We start from the raw sequence: 24095 nt of genomic DNA on the forward strand, positions 1-24095 counted from the left end.
CTTTTTACACACACACAAAAAAGTCTCACATTTTAATGTTTCTTTAAGAGCAGTCTGTATAGGGGGCGGGGTGGGAATAAACTCATGTGGCTGTGGAGTTCCCTCTTAGGCCGCTAGGTGCGTCTCTGCTCCACGAAAGCTTCCGAGAGAGACTGGGGGCTGGAGGAGAGGAGGAGGAGGGGGGAGAGGAAGAGAGAGCGAGAAAGAGAGGACGGCGTTTTATCAGCCAAGTGCAACCTGAATCGTGAGGAGCGGACGATGGGGGGGAAAAAATCCCACTGTTCTTTCTTTTTCTCTAACGTGACCGTCATTAACATGTAGACCGATTCGCGTCAAAAGACCCGGAGCGTAATGGTTTCTTCTGTCACAGGAGAATTTTGTAGTTGTGAATAAAAAAACCATTTTGGATTAACGGAGCACTTGTTTTGGACTAAAAGGGTTTCCTTAATTTCTTTCTGCCCGTGTGTAAATGTTGGACCGCATTTAACCCGAGTTTCTACCCTCTGGAGTGAAAAGTGCGCCAGTCTTATTTCCAAGGCTTATTTCCAACGCTTGAGCGTCTGGATTTTTTCAGGGGTACTATGTGGCTTTTGGGAGGACTGGACCTTAACCTAACGGGACTTAAGGCACAGAGGAATATTGTCTGAGGTGGAAAAAAACAGCGGATGGGATCGTTTCTTAACGGTAAACACACGCTCATACTTAACTCTGTGAGCACTGTCGGGTTTCTGTGGGCTTTGAGAATTCACCGGTAGAATCAGCAACTGTGATGCAGTGGGTTGATTTTGTTTTTTGTTTTTTGTTTTTTACTTCATGATTTACACTGCAGAATTATTTACAAGATGTGGTCGAGGACAAGTTTATGTGGTTGAAATAACGAATGCCATTAAACATCTCCAAATGACCCTGTTTCTTCTTAGTCTAAGATGTAAGTCATGGGAGGATCTGCGCCTTGATGAGCGTCCCGTGCACAGCAGAAAGCAGCATCTCGTCTTCTTCTGTCTGCCACTTTTGACTCTCTCACTCCGTTCCAAGCGCATGAACGCACAGAGCTGCGCACTCTCGCCGACCAAGCTGCGCAAAATACTTGCTTTAGAAAAGAAACCTTTAGGTGAAAAGGCTCAGTGGTTCTTGTTTTTCTTAAAAATACTGACTTGCTTTTGAAATATGACATATAACTGATATTCGTTACCGTCGGTCGATCGTTTGCCACCTGCAGACTGTTTGTGAGCGTACATTTCTGTCACTGTTCAGGATGAGCTTCTGTTAATGAAGAGAAAATATTTTAAAAATATATATATATTTTTTTATCAGCATTAAACGTTTGAGGCAATGTGTTTGGTGTGCAGCTGATACTTAACATTTATCGAAATTTTCGTCTTCGTTTTCTCTTGGTAATCAAATGAATGCAAACCTCCTCTCAGGCTGATTGCTGAGGGTCAGGATGGAGGGAGATTCATAAAGTGTGTGTGTGTGTGTGTGTGTGTGTGTGTGTGTGTGTGTGTGTGTGTGTGTGTGTGTGTGTGTGTGTTGAATGGAGTCTCTCTATCCTCTCCTCGATCCAGGAGGAGGAGGAAAGTTGCGCCCGTTGGCCGCTGCGGGGGCACCATCATCATATAAAACTGGATGAATGCGGTATTTGTGTGTGCACGCCTCAGCGACTTGTCACACACACACACACACACACACACACACACACACACACACACACACACACACACAAATGCAGCAAAAAAGGACGCGTGGATGCTTCGATGTACTCCGGTCAGATACATTATTTAATGGCATTACCCCTTACCCCGTTACCCTTACACCCCTTTAAGTTCAGCCCAGATCAGGTACCTTTTGAGAAGGTGAGAAGGTGAGAAAGAGCTCAGGTACAGAAATGTCTGCACTTCTTGAGCTATTAGAGCATCTTTTCAAATGCCCCGAAGATCCCAATCAAGGCTGGACAATCATGCATATTTATGTATTTGCTTCAAATAGGCTACTGTTCAAAGGCAGCACAGCAGATCAAGATACTAATGCATTTGTTGAGATTTCCAAAGATATAGTAACTAAACTAGGGAATGCGGATTCCCCGGACTACATATGCCACCGCCACTACCACCTACCCCAAATTACCACAGTATGTAATTAAAGCACCTTAGGGCCCACTTGATTAAATTAAAAGAAAGACATGGCATAACTCATAATGACATTCTGGAATAAACACGGAAAGCATAGTATAAGAAATCTCAAGGCTAAACTGTTTCATTCATCTAGTAATGAGATGTGGATGAAAAGTGAAAGGAGTGCAATCACGTGAGCGGAACACTGTTCCTGGCAGTAGTTGATGATGACATGCTCTGCAGATGACCTTTTTAATGAAGTTTCGCGTTGCTGTGTTTGCTGTGGATGTGTTTGTATGTGTGATTTGGATGGAGGTAGGGGTAGGGGGCAGTCAGTTCATACCTCTCTGTCTCAGGGGATCTGATCTACATAGCTTAGCCCTGAAAGAAAATGTCCATTCGCCACTCATCAGTGTGATCTTCTTTTTTCTCATCACACACCTCTATCCTTTTTAACCCACATTTTTCTACTTTCCTTCTCATATACCAGTTCTGTGCATGGCAGGGAGCTAGTTTGTAAATTATAGATTTGTTGGTGACTCATGCTGTGGTCCTGTTGTTTCACCTCACTCTCCACTAGGTTTTTATTTATTTGTTTTTAAGTTTTTATTTATTTCTTTTGGAAGTTTCTCTTGTGTAAAGCAGGGAAGTTCTACTTTAAACTGTTTTTGTGCCACTGGGTTTGGTCCTTGGGAATAATCCTCCAAATTCAACACTATGAACACTGATCTGAGCTGAATATAAACTCCAGCCCGTTCCTTCTTAACAATTTACCAACATTCTTGAGGTATTTTTTTCTCCCCAGACATGAGAGCGCTGGTTATTCTACTCATATCTGTGTCGTTACTAATAAATAGACAAGCCATGACTTACTACTAAACGCTTTTTTAAATTGGTCATATGGAAACGGCACCTATTTAAGTGTTTTAAGTGGTAAAGTGAAGATTATGTATTGTTGAATCAGTGGTATAGAAACACTGCTGAATGTACCATATTTTAAGATCTAATTACACTCGAATCGTGGCGATGAAGAAACAATTAGAGGATTTTAAATATGCCTCTTTCTTTCCTGAGACAGCACAAAATAAATTAAGTATTGACAGAGCTACAGAGAGGGCACAGGGATTTTCACTGAGCTAATTTGTCTTTAATATTTAAGATAAAAGTGGTTCAAGTTTACACTTGCAAGTTGTTGGTGCTTACAGATCCAGCCCACTATATATAAGAATAGAGATTCAGTTAGAGTTATTATGTTTTTTATTAAATAAACCAAATCAACCCAAAGTAAAGTAGGGGGGAAATATAAACAGACACATATCAAGGTTATCCACTCATGCAAAACACCACTACATGCTGTGTTTATTACAGCTACAAAACACTTTTACTAGCATTAAGTTTGTGGGGAACCTATCAACAGTAGGAGTATGAGCACAAACTATCCTTCCTCTTCTCTGGCTTTAATAGTTTGATGCTGAGATTCTGCTTCAACATTTGGACGCTCCTGGGCTCTGGAACGTGCTGTAATGCTCATGTCACTTCTTTTATCTATTTGAATTTATTAATTGCATGGGTTGTGAAATAAAACAGTCAGTCTGCATGCTTAAAAATAGAAGGTACAGACAGGATGTATCAAAATGTGAAACTCATAAGAAGTGATCATTTACACATTTACATGATATATGAATGGAGCCAGAGAGTCACAATTCCACCAACAGACCCATCCCTATAAAATATTCTGAGATGGAGCAAGCTGTTCCTGCTCAAATGAAGTAGACACGAGGGTGCATCAGGGATGGCCGAGGGGATAAACATGGTGTGCAGCAAAACAGAATACTGTTTTGTGCGACTTCTTTGTGGGAACCTTGTTTATGGCAGGTGCTGCTGAAAACAGCGCAATGGAGTGAGAAGACAATTGAGCCTTGCAACATCTCAGGAGTCCAATTTTTGTTTAAAGAGTTGGAGAACCTTGTCTGTAGCACAGAATTGCACAGGAGGTCTCAGGAGGACCCAGATTTGTTGAAGTACCTTTTAACTGCAGACTTGTCATGTACACCATGTATTGCCACTTCTCTTTTTATTGTTGGAACCATTGGTTAGTCATATGTGCATGCTGTAATCCAAAAGGAAAGGAAACAGAGGACCAAGGCTAGGAGCCTTTTATATTCACCGTGGCCCTCAAGCCAAAAGCTTCCATTTTGCAACTGGACCACTTACAGTTGATTGTGGAATAACTAGGAGCAGATTTCACAAAATGACCTGTTGCAACAGTGGCACCCTTTTACAATACTACACTCGAATTCAGTGAGTTCTTTAATGTGACTCATTCTTGTTTGTAAAGGTAGACTGCATAGCTAGGTGCTGGATTGTATACACCTGTAGCAGTAGGACTGAAAACGCCTGAATTAAAAAAAATAATAGGTGTGGTCCAATAGCTATATTTTTCTATACAGCTGAACTATCATAATGTACTGCACTGATAATGTATTATCATGTTGTGCAAAATCTAAGAGTCAACAAGAGTCCCCCATTATGTGAGACTATGTACTCTACTGTACTACTTATGTCATGTGATAAGAAACTGTAGTAACTAAGGAAATGTCCGAAAAATTCGTCAAGGTTTGTCTTTTACCTTGTTAAAGGATATAATTTAAGCTTAAATTCACCACATACTTTAAACTTTAATCAAATTGTAATAAAAAAGGTACATTTGCAAACAGAAGTAAAGCTAAAATCTGTAAATAAATAAAAAATATTCATACATAAGAGTTGAATGCTTGTCTGCTGGTGTCAGAAATTATGTGCTGTCCACCGTTGCACACTCCTCGTAGTTCAGATATGAAACACTTTTTTCCTCTTGAAATCAAAAAACAATGATTACACAATACTCTTTTCATTAAAAGAGAATGTGAAGAGCCAGAGTTCACATGAGTAACCGGTGAATTGGGATTAAGAAGGTCTTGGTTACGTGCACGCTGGGTTACCCTTAAAATTTTAATAAACAAATTAAAAATGTACATTATATTACATTTTCTTCCTAATACACACAACATGCTTTTTACTTTAGATGTGAAAAAAACGATATAAACTTGATGTTGTGCTTTTTTTCCCAGACGTTTCAGGCAGTGCTTCCTGTAATGTAGGGGATTTTTAAGACACTGAGAGCTAGCCTCTAGATAGATCAAAATGGACTCAAATGAACTCTAGCTCATTTACACTCATCTCTAGTACTTGAAACTCCACCAAAGCCAAATAGAGATGAACCACAACTACATGGCCACTTCTTCCTTGCAATTTGTGAGGTTTTTGCAAGAAAAATGTAAAAAAAGAAATAGCGGTTAGAGGACAAATAACAAATATGTCTATTCATTTTTACATCAAGTAGTTTTTTAATGTGACCACCTTTACAGTCAGTTTCATTAAATGCTATATGTAATGCACATATAATGTTCAGTAGAACACAACATGACTTCTTACCAGTCACATGATTAGCAGGAAGTAGTGTTGCAGGCTGACATTTGCTGAACGTGTCAAATAACTGAATCACCATATGACTTCACACCCATCTTCATTTCTGTGTAAGAAGCCAGCATGCAAAAAAACTGAAGCACAATTGAAATAGATTATTTTTAGTCTCAGTCTGGCCAAAATGAGTAATTGCTTTAATGAGATTTTCTGGTATAAATGGTGATTAAAGTGCTGATATGCAAAAATGGACTGTGCGAAGATACCATAGCATTAAATTTAAGTATATGCTATACTCTACCTTTCTCTGATTTCGTCAGTAAGGAGAACTCTAGAATAATAATGGGGAGGGACAAAACATTCATTTGACAGAAAGGTCTATATAGACACATTGGTGAACTCTTTTTCTTGCTTTGTTTGCTGTGTGAGCCCAGCTGAACGAGCTGAACAGGTCTAGAAAATATAAATGTCATTGTAATACAGACAAAGTGTTTTGCTTTTGCCACAAAACCATCATCCAACACTTAACACTACTTTTGAAGAGTATAGCAGTTAGGAAACCATAATAATAGCCTTAAAAAGAAACAGCCCGATGTTGGAAACCAAACTGTGGGATTAACTGTGGGAATCCAACTCAAACTGCAAATTAAATATTGAAACAGAGAGCCAAATATCTTCCAACTGGATGTGTTTCCAAGTGAGAAACAAACTGCTAGCTACTATATTGTGAACATGTTGCAACTACTTGTCTAATGTTACTGCATTATTAAAATGATGAATGTAATATGTCAGGATTTGTTTGGTAGCTGTATGCAGTGGTTGAAAGTGAGTACTCTGTTTTATGTTTCTCTGAGCTTATCTGTACTAAAACATTTGTTATGAGATTAGAAAGTCTGAAACGAGTAAACCGGCATTTTCATTTGTTACTCACTGGTTTAGTGATGTTGAGCTGAGGGGTGGTGTGTGGGGGATGGCTCAATGCAGCAGCATTCTACTGTAGCCTTCTTTTGCCTTTCTGAGAGTTTTTTTTGTAAACAAGTGCTTCTTGTTACTGTATACCCCAGACCAGTGTCCCTAGAAATCCCATTCAAACTAAATTATTCTTCAAAACAAGAATTATTTGTGCTAAGAGTAACAGTCAGGACTGAATATCTATGTATTGTGTAGTAAGTAGAATGTAGCGGTAGGGCTGCTCAATTAATCGAATTTTAATCTCGATTACAATCTGGGTTTTCAACGATGATTAAAAATGACTGAGCCGATTATTAGCACCTCCCTCGTGCTTTACTCTCGCGCTGCTCCGTGTGGCAAATCGAGCGCACCTCTCTGCGTTTCGAACACGCGTCACAACAATTAAGAGGACCCGAGGGAAGCTCGGAAAGCTAAGCAGAAGTTATTTGGAGAGGAGAGGATAATGGCTGCTGAAGAAAGAATGCCGTTGGTTGAAAAGAGAGGTAAAACGACTTCAGTGGTGTGGAAACCAATGTTCCCTCTAAGCTGCGCACGTGCGCAATTGCGCACTGCTGGCACGGTCTCTGCGCACAGAAAATCTGCGTTGCGCACAAAAAAAATCTAACCTGAATTGAAATTAAAATTAAAACTTTAACAGTTGTGTTTTGCAGTGTTAGTCAGTAAGTGACAGGCTGCTCCTGTATGGGATTAGAACGATGCCACCTTAGCCTATAGTCCAGCCAATAATGCGATTCACATTCGTATATACGCAGCCAATCAACGTCGTTGACAGGCTATGACAGCGTCCTTATGTGCCGACACCGGTGTTTTAGCTAGCAAAGCGGCGTGGCTGATGTGGAGTGAAGCCACGTTAATGACAACGTGTACAACCATTGGAGATGTGAGCAGGACAGACGGAACAATTGACGGGAAAAGTGTGGACTTTATACCAGTTTTTAAATTGTGTTGATAGGCCACGTAAAACCAGAGTTATGATAAAAATATATGCAATGTTTGGTTTTCTTCCTGAATACTATCGTTGTTTATATTTACTGCGGGAAGAAACGGTAAAAACGGCGTTTTATAAGGAAAACGGCGTTTTATAAGGAAAACGCTCGAAAGCGAGCAAAAACAAAACCAAAAAACCCCACCCTTTCCTATTGGTCGAAAAATGTACCATGTCGACCAATCAAAAAACGATATGGCAACGTGGCATCTAGTTGTCAAGAAACGGGGGGAAGTTTTAGGAGTGACGGCGGTGTTCAGAGATGTGAGAGATTTGAGACGTTTATATGGGCTCAAAATGTGGTCATAAATATTTTGTACTTGTAAATCAGTTTTTTGCTTGTAAATCAGGATTTGTATGTGTAAAAAGAATTTGTGTGTGTGTAAAAAAGATTTGTATGTGTAAAAAAGATTTGTGTGTGTGTAAAAAAGATTTGTGTGTGCGTAAAAAAGATTTGTATGTGTAAAAAAGATTTGTGTGTGGACTTAGCCAAAAAACCCCTGCAAGTTACAAGTACGCATTTTGACCCTATTTTTCTTCCTTTCATCTGATTGGTCAATGTCATGTCAATCACAAATGTAACAATCCAATCAGAGAAAATGTACTCTGTCCACACACAAATCTTTTTTACGCACACACAAATCTTTTTTACGCACACACAAATCTTTTTTACGCACACACAAATCTTTTTTACGCACACACGAATCTTTTTTACGCACACACAAATCTTTTTTACACATACAAATCTTTTTTACGCACACACAAATTCTTTATACACATACAAATCTTTTTTACGCACACACAAATTCTTTTTACACATACAAATCTTTTTTACGCACACACAAATTCTTTTTACACATACAAATCTTTTTTACGCACACACAAATTCTTTTTACACATACAAATCTTTTTTACGCACACACAAATTCTTTTTACACATACAAATCCTGATTTACAAGTACAAAACTGATTTACAAGTACAAAATATTTATGACCACATTTTGAGCCCATACATTTAGCGCAAATCTTGTGTAGTTAGTGTGTAGTGTAGTCAGTAGTTTTCTTGTGTGTGTCAGAACAATGAGGCGACTACTGAATGTTACAGGTGTTACAGGAGTGATACATCTCCTGTTGTCAGGCCTGCAGGTATCAGGCTGTTGTTCTCCTTTATCTCATAGTGGACAGAAATTATTTTTTGGAGTGGCACAAATAATTTGTGTGGCATCAGATTTGATGCAGAACAGCTGATTGTTCTGTAAATAGTTTGAAATGTTTATTTAAAAACACCTTGGCTGCATTAAAAAAAATAAATAGCTGCAAAAAACTTTGTTGCTTGCCAAACTCAGTTACTTTTTTGAAGTAGTAACTATATAATTAATTGCCCAACATTGGTCATTATATACTATATTTTGCAGACGGAGAGTTATAGGACTATCCCAGACCACAGACTCATACTCATAATACAAGTCAGAGCTTTATGAAAAAAAAAAGAAAAGAAAGAAAGTTGTGTTTTCAAAATTGTTATTTTTACTTCCAATAGTGTTAACATACTACACAGGTCATGAACAGGATTTTTTACATTTTCATTGTAAGTGGGCTAAAGCAGTTAATTAAAAGTAGTCTAACATAAATGTAAATGCTGTAATTTGATTATTTTAATAAACCATGTAACTTGGATGGATTCGATGCTGGCGTGACCACAGTGCACACATCTGATGTCGCTCACAGTGGTCCAAGGGATCACTCAGGGAGTTTGTGTGTTCGCTCAGACACATGAAATATTTGAGGGAACATTGGTGGAAACATTATGGGTTCGCGGAGTCAGACGTGGATCAAATATTGTGCAGTATTTTGAAGTTCACTAAACATAGATGTTTACATTTTTCATTTATTTTTGATATTGCAAACATTTGCACTGTAATCAGTATTTGCACACTATTTTATATTATTTTTTGACAATCTTTAAAGCCATTATTCAATACATTGTTATTGTTAAATAAATATCGTCAAATAATCGAGATCTCAATTTCAGTGAAAATAATCGTGATTATCATTTTTGCCATAATCGAGCAGCCCTATGTAGCGGTGTAACAATTCTAAAAACAGAGTCCAAAATTGTGATTTAAATTTTTTACCGAGGTTTTAAGTTCCCTGTGATTATCAGTGTGGAGCTGTTAATGCCTAGTTAAATAATGTTGGTCAGATAAAAGCTGTAATATTTAGAAGAACAAGTGAAATGGAAATAAATCCATAGCTTTATTACATAACAATTTGAGCTGTTACAAGTTTGTGTCCTGTTGCCTAGTCTTACATTAGATGAATTAGGTAAATGGAACATAGTTTGTCATTTCTTCAAATTATGAGAAAATGTCATGCCTTTCCAGTCATGACATTTGACAAATGAAAAGAGGAAGTATACCTTTACAAAAAATAGAACCCATAATGTCACTGTGGATGTCACGTATTTTTCCTTTCTTTAATAGATTGATAATCTGCAGATTAGAATATATTATCATTTTAAATTCAGTATGGACACCCAGGAAAATACTTGACACTCAATACATTTTTACCCCTCAGTTGTAAAAGGCTGATGGGGTACTGTTATTACCCTGTGGGACAGACAAGCAGAGGAGCGGTGTGGACACCCAAATTTGTGAATGTAATAACTTGAGAATCAGTCGATTTAGGATTTTGAAAATGATACCATACTTGCATCTATTAAACATCTCAGACGAATTTGAATCTCAGCGACATAAAGGTCAAAGGCAGAAGTCAAGTTTACTAAAAATCTTATGAACGCGATAACTCAAGAAGGAAGTCACCTAGGTTTTTCAAATTGATACCATAGGCACATCTCCTTAAAATCTTGTTTGAGCCAAGGCCCAGGTGACATTGATTTCAAGGTCAAGGTCCGAGCTCATGTTTTCTGAAAAACACAATAAAACGGGAGTTTAGTTAAAATTTTACATTTTAAGACAAACACTGTTTAGACTTAAATATTTTCGTTATCTTGTTAAATGAACACTGTCAATTAACATTACACTGATAACACCGCTGATAACATTTCCTGTCTCACGCCAACATTGGCATTGTTGTTTCATTAATTAGACATCGCTCCTAGCCACTACGTTACCTGATTACAGATGGCTGATTTTGCTGTTTGTTGCGAACAGTTAAACAGCTAATATTAATATATTTGCCAGTCAGGTTAACGTTTATGATGACTGTTCATTAAAATGTAACTGTTCTTGTTGAAAAGTGAGCTTTACTAATATCTTGATATCGCTCATAAAAAGTTGTAAGGTGTTCTGAACATCAACTGTTTAGCTGCCAGTGAGGGGAGTGGGTGTGTACCTGCCTGTCTGCAACTGTATGCAATGGTATACATACATATGTGAAAGTAAAATCTTAATTCTGAAACAGTAAAAAGCTTCTAGTGTTACAGTGTCAACTAAATTCTTTGGCCAGTAAATAAATGTAGATATGGATACAAAAACATCTGAAAAAAATATACTTGCTCATGAACACTATATTTATATAATATACTGTAAATATACTGTATATATAGATAAACTCATATTCAGGCCGTTTTAAATTATTGGGGAAAAAAATCCAGGTATAAATAGATGCAATCAAAGGAGAACATAAAAAATAACGTATTAACTCAGCTGTGCTACATTGCTAACAATAAATAAACTTAAAAAAAAGTTTTTTTTAAAGAAAAAAGAAGTGCAGTACTGCCTCAATAAAGTGGGCATTGATGCTCATACAGCTGATGGACCAAGTGTGTAACTTGACCATTCCTAAGTGGCAGTGTGACAGTTATTTGGCTCTATAATCTGTTTATACACTGGAAACTACCATTTGACTGAGAAATGTTTTTGGTAACAAGGGTCAGTTACTTTCATCAGCTGCTTAAACTGAACATATTTTGATTGCTCTCGTTGATATCATGTATTTTACAATAAGGTATGCTATTGTATTATGACATCAGTGTCTTTCTTTATTTTTTGTTGTAAGGTATGGTACATAAGTGTTTGGAACTGTGAAGTCTTGCATTGTGTGTGCAATGCATTGTGCAAGTAAACAGTCAACTGTGCACTGTGCAAGGATGGCACTGCTTCAGAAGCATAAAAAGAATGTGTGGTGTTATCTGCCTTTGGGGGAACGTGCTTTTGACACAGTTTGCAGTATATGTCACTCTGCTTCTTTGTTGGACTTTAAATAGCCTGGGTCTGTGTCCCTCAGGGTGTCATGTCTGTTGTTCAAGTTTTCCTTCGCATTTTCCATTGTCTTCACATTTGCCATCGTCTTTTACCTTCCTCACATTGCTAACATACTAGTGCGTACGTCTGGAGTAGCCCATGCACCTGCACATGTGCTGCTGCCGGCTGCTCTTCCTACACCATGTGTGTCAATCTAATCTGACGTGACTCTAACTCCGTTCCAACCACATGATTGGTTTGGCAGGAAGCTATTCTTATTGTTACTGCCCTTTTATATTGTCTGTCAAAACATGGATGAGATGAATTCTGTCCATTTCACATTGACCATGACTCATATTACAATTGAGGAAAGGTTTTTAGTTATTAGCGGTAGTTATCTTTATCATTTTATCGCCCAGCCCTAGTTGACACCCAACTGCATGTCAACAGGTGTGACCATTTACAAAACAATTCTGCGTCGCACAGGCACACGGTTTTATGCAAAGTGACCCACTGAACTGTCATTTAGTGCTCATGATTAGCTTTTTGTCACTCTGCCCTGGCCCTTGCTATTAGGTTATGAGAGCCTTTTGCTAGCATTCTGAAATGACTTCGTACAGACGCTGTGGTGAAAGCCGTGAATCATTGGCTGTGTTTACATAATTTTTTCCCCCAGATTTAATAACTGTGACAGTCCCTGCTGAATTATCTGCAAGTGCTGAATAATGCTTTTTTATGCTACAGTGCAAGCAGCTTGAAAGACTCGACACAATATCCTCCAGGACTTCTTAAAAAATAAATAAATAAATATTTCCATAGTGTTGATGTGAAGCCAAGTTGATGAATTATGAGATGATGGCTTTGCTCTTTTTTGTCTTACATTTGCCCCAGAGGGTGTCACTTTTAGAGTCTTCAAGTCCTTTCACACATTTGTATTAGCTGAAAGCTCACCTGAGGATGAAGCTGAAAAGAACAGACTGTGCTGGCAGGCTGATAGGGCTGTTAAGGTTAAGGCTGTTACATGGCCAGGGAGTGTGTCTTTGTATGTGCATGAGTGTGTCTATGTGCAGGCATGCATTACTCAGACTAGAGGTTTGTAGAGAAACAACAGTAGAAGTGGAGCAACATTAATGGATAGCTGTACTTCCAAGAGACAAAGCTACTGAAGTCCTCTGATATCTTCTCTTCTCTTCTCTTGTCTTCTCTATTATGTACCTATGTCTTTCATATTCCTTTAAAAAGAAATTATATGTGGTTTATTTAAAGATATTTTTTCTAAACATATTATTTTGCCTCCAAACCAAGCTTTGTTGTGGAGGTACAGTAGACTGCTTTAAACCGAAATTGAGAATGGACAGTAATTATAAAGCACTTGGTGTAACGCGCGCGCACACACACACACACACACACACACACACACACACACACACACACACACACACACACACACATTCGCCTACCAATGGCAGTGGAGATGTCATGGAAGGTGGTCGTCTGTTAACAGCAACCAGCTCCTTAAGGGTCTCTGTGGAACCTCAGGGACTCGAGAGAGGAAGGTTTTTAAAATGTGCTCCTCAAACTAACTGGCTACAGTAATTATGTCTTTGAAGTAGACTTGAACTCTCACCAAGTGTAACACAGGTTGGAAAGATGAGTCGAGTGATTAAGAGAGGTAATGGATACTGGGGAGGGTGAATGTAAAAGGTTAGGAATGAGGTATAATGATCTAACCTGCACAGGTTCCTTGTGATTTGGGTGCATAATTGTGTGTCCTTTTATGTGTGATTGTGCTTTAAGTTGAATGTGTGTGTGTGTGTGTGTGAAAGCTTTCAGGAGGCAGCCTGTACTTGCCTGTGCCTCTGTCCTGAAGGGATACATCTCACGCTGAGCCAGTGTGGTGGTGAGGAAAGCCAGTTTCACGCCAACCTACTGCTTTCCCCATTGACCCCCCCCTGGCAACCACGCAAAACATGTCTGCCAGGTGAAGCAAACAGAGTAGGGAAAACTCAGCTCTTCCACCACCCACACAGATAACACCGGTCACTTTCCATTTTATCCCTGCTGTGGTACTCATGGCACCAAGCCGCTTAGTATGGATGCCTACTGATAGACTTTGTGACCGAGAGAAAATTTCCACACATTGATTATTCTCTGTCTAGGTGACTGAATTGAATACAATGCAGGCCGATGAATGCTTAATGCACACATAATTCATGTAAGGTTATTAGGCTGTGTGTGTGTGTGTGTTTGGCAGGGCACATTGGACTGCTGTAAGAGGCCGCTGCCTTCAGGGAATACCACTGCCATGAAGGATGTGCATGGTCTGCAGCAGCATTTGTGTGGGTGGTATGTTTGTAACATTGAAGTTTCTAATCAGAACATCGCTCTAACATCATACTGTGTATGGATAATCTTCAAATTCTATAAATCCACGCACATATACACACTTAATTTCATATACATACAAAAGTGTTTTCTCCACTCACATTGTCTACATGAATGGATGTTGACGCTTCACTATTTCATAATTTGCATCTAATTTACATATAACTGTTGCTGTAATAAAGATGACATCTAAGGTGTGCAATACACCTGACCAGAGAGGAGAAATAAAAATGTTTTTGATTCCTTCTGAAATTGTAAACAGATGAAAAACGGAAAAACTGTTAATTCACACCGGGCAGTCTCAACATTAGTATGAATGGATTGAGCTACTTATGGCAGCACATTGACAAAGTTACAAAGAACAAAAAAAAAATAACCAATGAAATGAAGCACACAGTAAATTTGCAGTGAATACTTTGAAGGGTGAATTTCACAAAATAGTATAAGTAATTGTGTAAACTTACAACAAAAATGCACAAAATACAAGAAATGTAAGCTTTGTTATTTAAGCTTTTCTACACTTCAACATGCGGGCCTTGACCTGCTCTAGAAAACATCTGTAACCCTCCATCTGAAATATACGTCAGTTCTGCAAAAGTGCTTGCAGGTTTTATACATCCAGCCTTTGTCTCACAGAAATACTTGAAATGACCAATTACTATTAATACTTCATTGCTTGGTGGTAATATGTTTTAATATGTTAAAATTATGTGCCCAGCAAAACAATCCCAGTAAAATTCTTCTTGAAATTCCCATAGTTCAAATGATATATAAAACAAAGTCTGGTTTAGGGAGCGCATTACAATCCAAAATCTGTAAGCCCTACCGCAAGCCATCTCTTCATAGTATATCATAAATACATGGATATACAATGTATTTAACAGATTACATGCCACTTTACAATACTAGGCATTTCCATTTATTTCTTGGAGAACAGGGTGTTTCCTGAAGTGGACAGGGGTAAGTGTTTAGTTGATTTTATCAGAGTAGATTGATCATGTGACAAAATTTTCTAATGTGAGTAGAAAGAAGGGGGGGGGGGGGGGGTAGGAGCAATGAAAGCTGTTTGATGAGAAGGTAAAGAAAGGAAGAGAAGTCGAACATGGTGAACACATGGACACATCCTCTCAGTACTCGTATACCTTACTGTTCCGTAGGCTAGCATGTGTGTATTTTGTTGTGTGTGCTTGCGTGGACTGTGTGTGCGAAGTGCCCTAGGCTCTGTGCTGGAGTTTAACTCTGTTCGTAGGAGCCAAGGGCACACAGCACACTGATCCAGACTGACAGGCCAGCACACAGGCTACATTCCCTAGTCAACAGCCTGAACAACAGTCAGTCAGCCTTGTTCACGAGTAGGCTGCCTCGAGACACGACAGTCAGCAGGCTAGGTTTTTTTTTTATATGAAACCAGCACAGTATCCATCATGATTTCAGCATTTCTGTCCAGTGCCAATAATGAAAGATAAGAGAACAGACGTTTAAGTGTAGAGTATCAAACTCAAAGCAGAGAAGTAGAAAGTTGTCTGCTTATAGTCTTCCGTGATATTTCCCCAGTCTTACCTATAGCGTAGATTTATTCAGGGGTTTTGTAAAAAATGTAAATGCTAATTGCTGCAAATGTTGCAATTATTGTCTTAAAATATCTTGAGAAATGCTGTAATAATTACCCAGTACCAGTTTTCTCGCCTGACAGTGAGATTGACAGATGAGATCAATACAGCAAGTGTAAAAATTAGGAAATTTCACTGCAGTTGGCTAACACATAATGAATTTTTTTTTTTAAAAAACAATAGTAAATATTCTGAAATATGTAAAAATATGTATAACAAAAAAAATACTATAAAGTGTAATTGTAAAAGCGACCTGTGGAATTAAGATCGAGCGCTGTATTTCATATTTTGGGTTAAACAGCTGAGGAAAACTGCGAAATCTACATGAAAACTATGAGAACATGTCCATGGTGCCCTTGATTCTACAGCATCATGCATAATAAGGATACAGTAGCTGAAATACTGAAGCATGGTTCAATATTTCTACCTCTGTAGTCACAGAGGTAGCTGTGCTGTTTGTGCTTTCCCCTTTCTCTTGGCCTGCCTAGCTTTCTTTATAAACTATATTTGTAAAATGTCCATATTATTGTAATCATGTACGGTATATTCAGAAAAATTAAAACCCAGAGTGCAAATCACCAGCACCAGATTCAATATCTTTCACACACGCTTGGTTATACATACAGGCATCATATTTTTAAAGTGACTAGTTCTCTCAGACCACTGAGAAGTTGAATCTCTACCCGCAAGCTAAGCACATCCCTCAAATAGTCATAAGCACCTCTTCAATAAATCCCTTCCACAATCCCTGATGTGTGTGCACCTGTGTGTGTGGTTGCCACATACATAGGTGAGATGAGATGCTTAAAATAGGACAGACAAAGGGATAGAGGGATGGCTAAAATGCTGTGATGTTGTGGGGATTTATCACACAAGAGCGGCTAGAGGAGAGATGGATGGATGGACGATGGAAAATAGAAGGTGGATATGGATGAGACTGACTAAAGCATAGGCTGATGGAGTGTTTAGCTGAATGACTGACTAAGCCATAAGTCTCCTGTGAGTCCTATGCTTCTCTCTCACTCCCCCCCTTGATCTGTTCTCTTGCTCTCTCTGCCTCTCTTTAAAATAACACTATGTTCTGTGTGGTGACAAGCCAGGATAAAATGATTGGCCCTTAGTTTTCCCCCGACTGCCCTCTCAGATAATCACTACACCTACTGGCTGCCTCCACATGCTGACTCTACTTTATTAAAGGCAATCTGTCAATGCATTATCTTACTGTGGTTAGGTGTCGGTGCTTTGACCAGGGGTGGGTTTTAAAAAAATTAATCTATGTACTTCCTTTAATTTTGTACACCATATACATCTCTGATTTTTTGTCATTTAGTCAGCGAGCAACAGGCAATCAAGTGGGTTATAAGCAATTAACTTGGCCACATCTCAGCCCTATTTACCAATGCAATTTGAAGGCAGACTTCGAATGATGTGACGAATGAGTGAAATATGTAAATGACAAAAACTCCACTAGCACCTTACAGATAATTTAAGCAGACTGACATTCACCAATTTTAATTGACAGTGTGTTTATTGAAAAAGAAAGCTGGCGTATGCTACTCAAATTATTCTTTTGCAGAGCAGCACTTTGGGGGTTGAAAAAACTAATCTCCAGTCACAAATCTGGAGATTTATATCATGCGGAAAATGTTGATGTAGAAGAACATTTATGAACAGTACTTTGAAAAAATCATGAGATACCCCTCATTTCTTTATATTTTAATGGGAAATGGATGCAGTGATTTATTGAAGAATGTGCAAACGACCACGGGAACAGGGTATACACTTAAAAACAGAGTTTGTATATGTCAAACAAGCTTAAATATAAATATTTCTATATAACCTAAATTCTCATATTCAAGCTTTCTTGTAATTTCTTTAATTAATCTTCAGGAAATGTTCTCTGAACATTCAGAGCACTTTTTTGGATGTTAGGTGCCTCAGTGCTTCAATTGAGGACCAGACTCAATTGAGTCAGACTGACTAAAAGTGTTCCTTCATCTGTTCAGTTGTATCCTTTTACTGCACTGGAAGTGTGTTTAGAATCACTGATATGATGACAAATCAAGGCATTGCCAGCCAGTTTCCCGATGGTATTGCACGGTGGATCAACTTTTGTGCACTCAGAATTTCCTCAATTTTGACAAGACAGACCATGTCTCTTCTTAAATGGGATATATAATTAAGGGGAATACAATTCAAAAACAAAAAATCAAACAAACAAATAAATAATACAAGAGGAGAAAAATTCAGTGAGGTGTTTGCGCAGCTTGACTTTTCTTTTATAAACAACAAAAAGGGTTAAAGTCTTTGCCATGGTTATGGTTTTAATTATCATGTTCTGCAAATATTCTCCAAATTAATCCATTCTGAATCTTTATTTATTTAACGAGTCCTTCGGCACAACACATTCTTGATAGAGCTCTTTTCAAGTATTGGAGTTACTAAACCATGCCATTGGTTGTAGTAGATAACAGTTACAGAGATGACAAAAGATCCGGTAGTGCAGCTCCTGTCACTAGCCTATATTTTTATTTTGTAACAATTTATAAAACACTGAATTTATTCAGCATGACTACTGGTGAACATATTTCAGTATTTATGAGGCATTATCAAATACTAATCTGTGGTCTGATAACAGAAACAAACACAAAGTAAATGAGATTTGTGAATTGGACTGTTATAATGTTGGAAATTGGATCGCAGAGACCGGGGCGATGAACGTAAGTTTAAATGGATATCAATTTCCCTTCTTTGCTTTTCTTCTTCTTGACTTTTCTCTAATAAATGGTTTTTAATTCATGAACTGCTTACAGCCTGATCTGATCTCCAGTGGGCCAGGCTAGTAAAACCAATGCATGATAATGTAGTGTAAAAATATGCAGGTAAATTCTGAAAACCTTCACATGTACCGAACCTTTTTATAAAATAGTTGGTGACCAGCCTGATATCTCTTTAGAAAAATACAAGCAGTTCCAAAAAAAAGTATCCGTTTTTTAAAGTCAGTCTACTGTAATTCCAAATTAAAACTAGTTAATGTAAATCATAAAGCGGTCAGCACAGCTCTTTGGCTTAACTATCTTACTTTGGTATGTGGACCTAGGATGATGTATTTAACAGTGAAAAGGCTGCAAAACTGACAAATGTAAAATCTCCAGCTGAGGGAAATTAAAAGTTTAGATAATCACGTTCGTGATGTTATCAATTCTTATTGACCTGCAACACAATGAAAGGTTAACAACTATATAAATAAATATAGTTTTTATGTTTGACAAAGCCATCAAGTAGGTTAGATTGGATCAGTTGCTTTCCTGTGTTAAAGTAAAGTGGGAGTGGGGGTGAAAGGAATAATCATTATAATAATATAATACAATTATAGTGCTTTTCTACTCTTATCACCAACTTAAAATGGTGTAGACTTCAAGCCCAAATCACCTATTCACACATATTTATAAGGTACAATTATTGTGTATCCACAGCACTCATACTACTACATACATATTGTAACAAACCTTACTATGGTGTAGCACCGCTAGGGGGTGTCGTCCTATTATTATAGTAGTTGGAGAGTCTCCTAGTGCGAGTGCAGCGGCAGCCATTACAGCTGAGCATGCTGCTCTCCGTGCATCTGTTTAGAGAGACCGTACCATTGTATTGGGCTGGCGCTGGCGACTACCTAACCTCGGCACATGTATGTACGAATAGGGTGGAGCCATGGAGACCAGGCTTGTATGTTGTTCTGTTAACGCCAAATAAAGGCCTGTTGTTCTATTTAACTGACTGGCCTCCGAGTTGTCCGGCTAACCTCCACACCACATGCCCGCTGAACCTGCTGGCTGCTCCTTCCTCGCCAGGCCGCCGTTACAATATGTAGACATTAATATGTGGCAGCTATTTGCGTGGCGGGCATTGTTTTGTTTATTGATGCTTCAGTTGCATTTGTCTGTGTTAGACCTGAACTGTAGCTCTTCAGTGACTGATTTTACAGTTGTGCTATTATTTTTGCCTTGGTAAGCCTAATTTTCATTTATGTGTTGTTTTTGGTTTAAATATTTAAATTATTCAGCTTTGAGGCCCTTACACACCAGACGCATAAAATTTGTGCAAATGTTTTGTCTGTTTAAAATATTTTTCGGACGTACCTATTTTTAATTCAAACTGACACCATGAATGAATTTGCAACATTGATTGTTTTGGATTAAGTTAATTTTTTCACATTTTTGTATGTGAATAAACACATACCAGTCTGACCAATGTATTTGGCAACAAGTGCAATGATAGTTCAAAACACACTGAATATACAGTGATATGGAAATAATAAAATAACACTATTCTAGATGCTATTCCAGGTCAGCCAGCTCTTTGAAATTGTTTCGCTGCCTCGTCAGATGTGGTCCTAACTCACTGAACGACAGCTCAAACTGTCCCATTGACATCCTGAAATATGTGTGAAAGTACATTTGTTGTGATACAGCATCAACTGCTGGATCCAACTATCAAATTCTCTCTGCAGTTGTCTTCTCTTGAGAATTGGATGAACCCAGAATCTCTTACTTTTTTTCTTTCTTGCTTTTCTTTTTTAGAAACATCAGGACCAGCTCAATATTGCTTGATGTTAACTTCACTTTTTTGCAGTGTGTTTTTTGAGGACACATTTTTGGAAAAACATGACATGTACATATTTTAGAGACCAGTTTGCATCTGAAAAATTCTGAATTACATGTAATTTTATTACAACTTGCTTGGTGTGTAAAGGCCTTTAAGCTTGAGACAACATCCTTCAGGTACACATATGTATGTGCAACCATCAAGACGCACATGTGTCATACAGCTACTCTTCAGAGGACATTATGTTGACTTAAATGCATATTTCATAACCTTAAGATAAACCTAACCCAACCCTAACATTAATGTGAGTCTTCCTACTTCATTTAAAGATTTATGTTACAGGGGCTGTTTTTTGTTCATAGGAGAGACGCGGGTACCCACAATGTGACTGTGTAAACAGATTTGTGTCCTCATGACATGAGAAATACACACACACACGCACACACACACACGGACACACACCACTTTAATGGCTGTCACTGAGCGTCAGTGAAATGGCAGCAGTGTGGCTGCGGGCTGCCGTGGCTGATCTGAGCTCATTAGAACAGCGACTTAGACTGAGGGGATTCAGTGGGGATTTGTTACGCAGCTACAGCACTTTTGCCCCGGCCAGGAGGTGAAATTGGGAGAGATGAAGTGAAGGATGAGGAGCAGGGAAGGATGAGGAGAAGGTAAAGAGGTGAGGTTAAGGGAGGAGACCAAGAGGAAATTGAGAGCAAAGGGAGGAACGTGATGAAAAAGAGACTGGGAAAAGGAAGAAAGAACATTAGTAAGAAGGCAACAGAGGAGTTGAAGTAGAAGTGGGAAGAGGAGTGATAAGTAGAGGAGTAGGGAGGACAAGCAAAGAGCAAAAAAGTAAGTAAGGAAGGAAGTTAAAATGTGGATAAAAGACAAAAGAATAAAGACATAAATTGAAAAAGTTAGAAAACAAAGTCTCAGAGAGTTCCAGAAGAGAAGAGGAAATATGTGGGGAAAAAAGAAGGTGAAGGCTGGATGATCTTATTAAAGGTGTGAAAAAATGAGAGGTGAGGATAAAAAGTAGGAGTGGATTGAAGAGTACGAGCTAAGAGGGTGCAAACAGATAAGAGGAAAACTTTATTGATCCCTGCAGGGCAAAGTAGCAGCAGAAATGAGTGGAAAAAGCTTGAGAATATAGATGATAAGAGGGGAAATCCAAAGTATAAACCATATACGACTCACAACTTCAAAACCTGGTCATGTTAAGAAGAAACTAATAAGTGAAAATATCTAAAAATGTACGAGATGGAGCAGCAGAAAGTGATGAAAAGAGACCAAATTATCAATATTACTGTCAGTTTTTGTGTGTATTTATAGCAGATAGGAATATGAGAGCGTGATAAAAGACTGTTGTATAACAGATAAGAGAGCATATACATATGTACATTAGAGAGAGTGAATAATGTGCTGGTATCCACATTAACAGGTCTGCAGAGGGTCAAGTATGTATAGAAATAAATCAAGAAGAGGAGCAGGCAGGAAAGGGAGGGGAAAATTAAGCTGAGGATAAAAAAGAAACGGCTATGAAATGAAGAGATGTGAGTGAGTGGAGGATAGTAGGAAGAGGAAATGGAATGAAGACGAGAGGTGAAGATTGAAGAGGGATTTTCCAGTTGGTTACCCGGTCTCGACCACGTGTGAAATTTGCTCTGAACACCCGGTGGCATTCAATCACCACTCAACTGAAGCAACAAGAAAATTAACACAAAAGTAGAGAGAGGGGGAAATGGAGGGAATTAAAGAAATAACAGGAAAGTGACAGATAGATTTATGACATTTTATAACAGCATTCTTTAAGCACTCCGTCTGCCCATAAAACATTTATATTCAAAATATACAGACTGGCTGAAAATAGTTTATAAGTCTTTAAGTCAGCTATTGAGTCTGAAATTGTACTTTTTACAGGAATACAAGTGAAATATTCAGCCAGTGAGGTAATTGTATTTTTCATATTAATTTATTTCATTTTCCTTGTCTGAGCAGTCTCATATTTTGAATATTTTATCACTGCACTAGTAAGTATTTTTCTACATTGTTTCAGTAATTTGTACTTGTTATTGTAAATGATAACACGATGAGAAATTGCTGTGAAAACAATTGCAGTTATTTCCTAATTTTTGCAGACAATGTGCTCTGAAGCATGTCAGGATGCTAGTGACCTGGTTTTATAATATATAACCTATTGTTATAATTTAATAGAAAAACAGTTGGGGATTGAAATGCATGTTACATCTTTTAAACTGCTGTGAATTTATTAAAGTATTGAGTTTGTATTTGATCTTCTTTCTTAAGATTAAAAAAGGCCCTGTAAAGACTTAAGTGAACAATAATGCAACTCTTTGACAACTGTTCTGGCAGTTCCATAATCTTAAGAAATAAATTAACTGTATTCATTGACGTTGTCAGAAGTCATGAAAATAAAATGGGTAACCAGTAATTTTATCTACTCTTGGACATTAATCACCATCTGTAGTGAACTGTTCTGCAATAAGTCTTGCAATAAGTGCAGTAAGACTGACACATAGAACTATATGAAGCGTTTTGAATTTAAAAAATACAGGGGATCTAACTACAGACTAGGGGTGGAGCCGAACCCGAATACGGTATTAGGAAAGGCACAAATAACGTGTTTTTTTACGAATATTTATTTCAAACAAATACTTTAAAAAATATTTGTATTCGGGAACAAGAGAAAACTTTATATCAAAAAGCTGAGTTTCCTTATGAGACTATTTTTTTTCTTGGTCTCAAATTTTTAAGGATGGTATACATTTTCTTAGTTTGGATCAATCATAGCGTTGAAGCCAAAAAAAAACACCCCTGCATTGCTTGATCCATGAAGGGTCAGTGTCTTTGCTACATTGGAATACTTCTAAGACATAAACTCTGTCCACTGTATTGTATTTGAGTTCTGTAAGAACTGCTGGAAGCTTAATTTCAATGTAATTTTAATTTTGTTGCCAATGTGGCTGAAATCTATTTTTAGACCCAGTGGGAATAAAGTTTCTTGTGTCAGAATCTGCATTGATTAGCACTAAAACATTTTCAAATCTTCATGTCTGTGAAGGTTCTCAGTCATCCAGGTCATCGTAGTCTAAGGACCTTGGAAAGAAAAGTGTCTGGACTTCTTTAAGTTGCTTGAAGACGTTTCACCTCTCATCCGAGAAACTTTTTCAGTTTTAGGGTGAAATGCGCTATCCAAGGGAAACCAACTCTTTAGGCTGTTTTCACACAGGGCTTAAATTTGGGACTCAAATCTTCATATGAACTGGTTTCAGTAGGGCCAGCTATATTGTGTGAACCCTCAGTAGCAATCGCAATGCACTCTATAAAATGCATTCGTGTATAACACTGGTCATCTGCCTCTCACCAGCTGCATAAATGGAATGGCATCAGGATGAGTTTGCTTTTAATATATATTTATTTATTTTATGGCTAGAAAGGGAAGAGACAGAGAGTGTAATTAGTAATTGACAAGTTATTTAAAAAAGTAACTAAATATCTGATTACTTGAATTGAAAAATGACAAGTAACCTCACCAGTCATATCAGAAAACTAACCTGCATATTTCAATGGGTTACTTTGTGTTGTGTTACAGCAAACACATCCCAAGGTAAACTTTGACAGCTTTTGTCATTTCTTCTATCCATTTCTTTTGCATTTGATTGAACTTACCCAACTGCGTTTCAACAAGACAGAAATGAACCCAGGAGAGGAGACAAAAGCCTAGAGTGTCAAGACT

At 38.0% G+C, this 24095-nt stretch overlaps 1 protein-coding gene across 3 annotated transcripts in view; it reads left to right on the top strand.

Annotated features, from left to right (window-relative positions):
* The first annotated feature begins 226 nt into the window (after positions 1-226).
* The window catches only part of nlgn1 (neuroligin 1), a 273143-nt gene continuing 249274 nt past the window's right edge, over positions 227-24095 (top strand). For all 3 annotated transcript variants that reach the window (XM_063467946.1, XM_063467947.1, XM_063467948.1), the window contains exon 1: positions 227-684. The gene's annotated coding sequence lies outside the window, so the exon portion shown is untranslated. The remainder of the gene's footprint in view (positions 685-24095) is intronic.

This window comes from Pelmatolapia mariae, linkage group LG23 (assembly GCF_036321145.2).
Source record: "Pelmatolapia mariae isolate MD_Pm_ZW linkage group LG23, Pm_UMD_F_2, whole genome shotgun sequence".
NCBI classification, from domain to species: domain Eukaryota; kingdom Metazoa; phylum Chordata; class Actinopteri; order Cichliformes; family Cichlidae; genus Pelmatolapia; species Pelmatolapia mariae.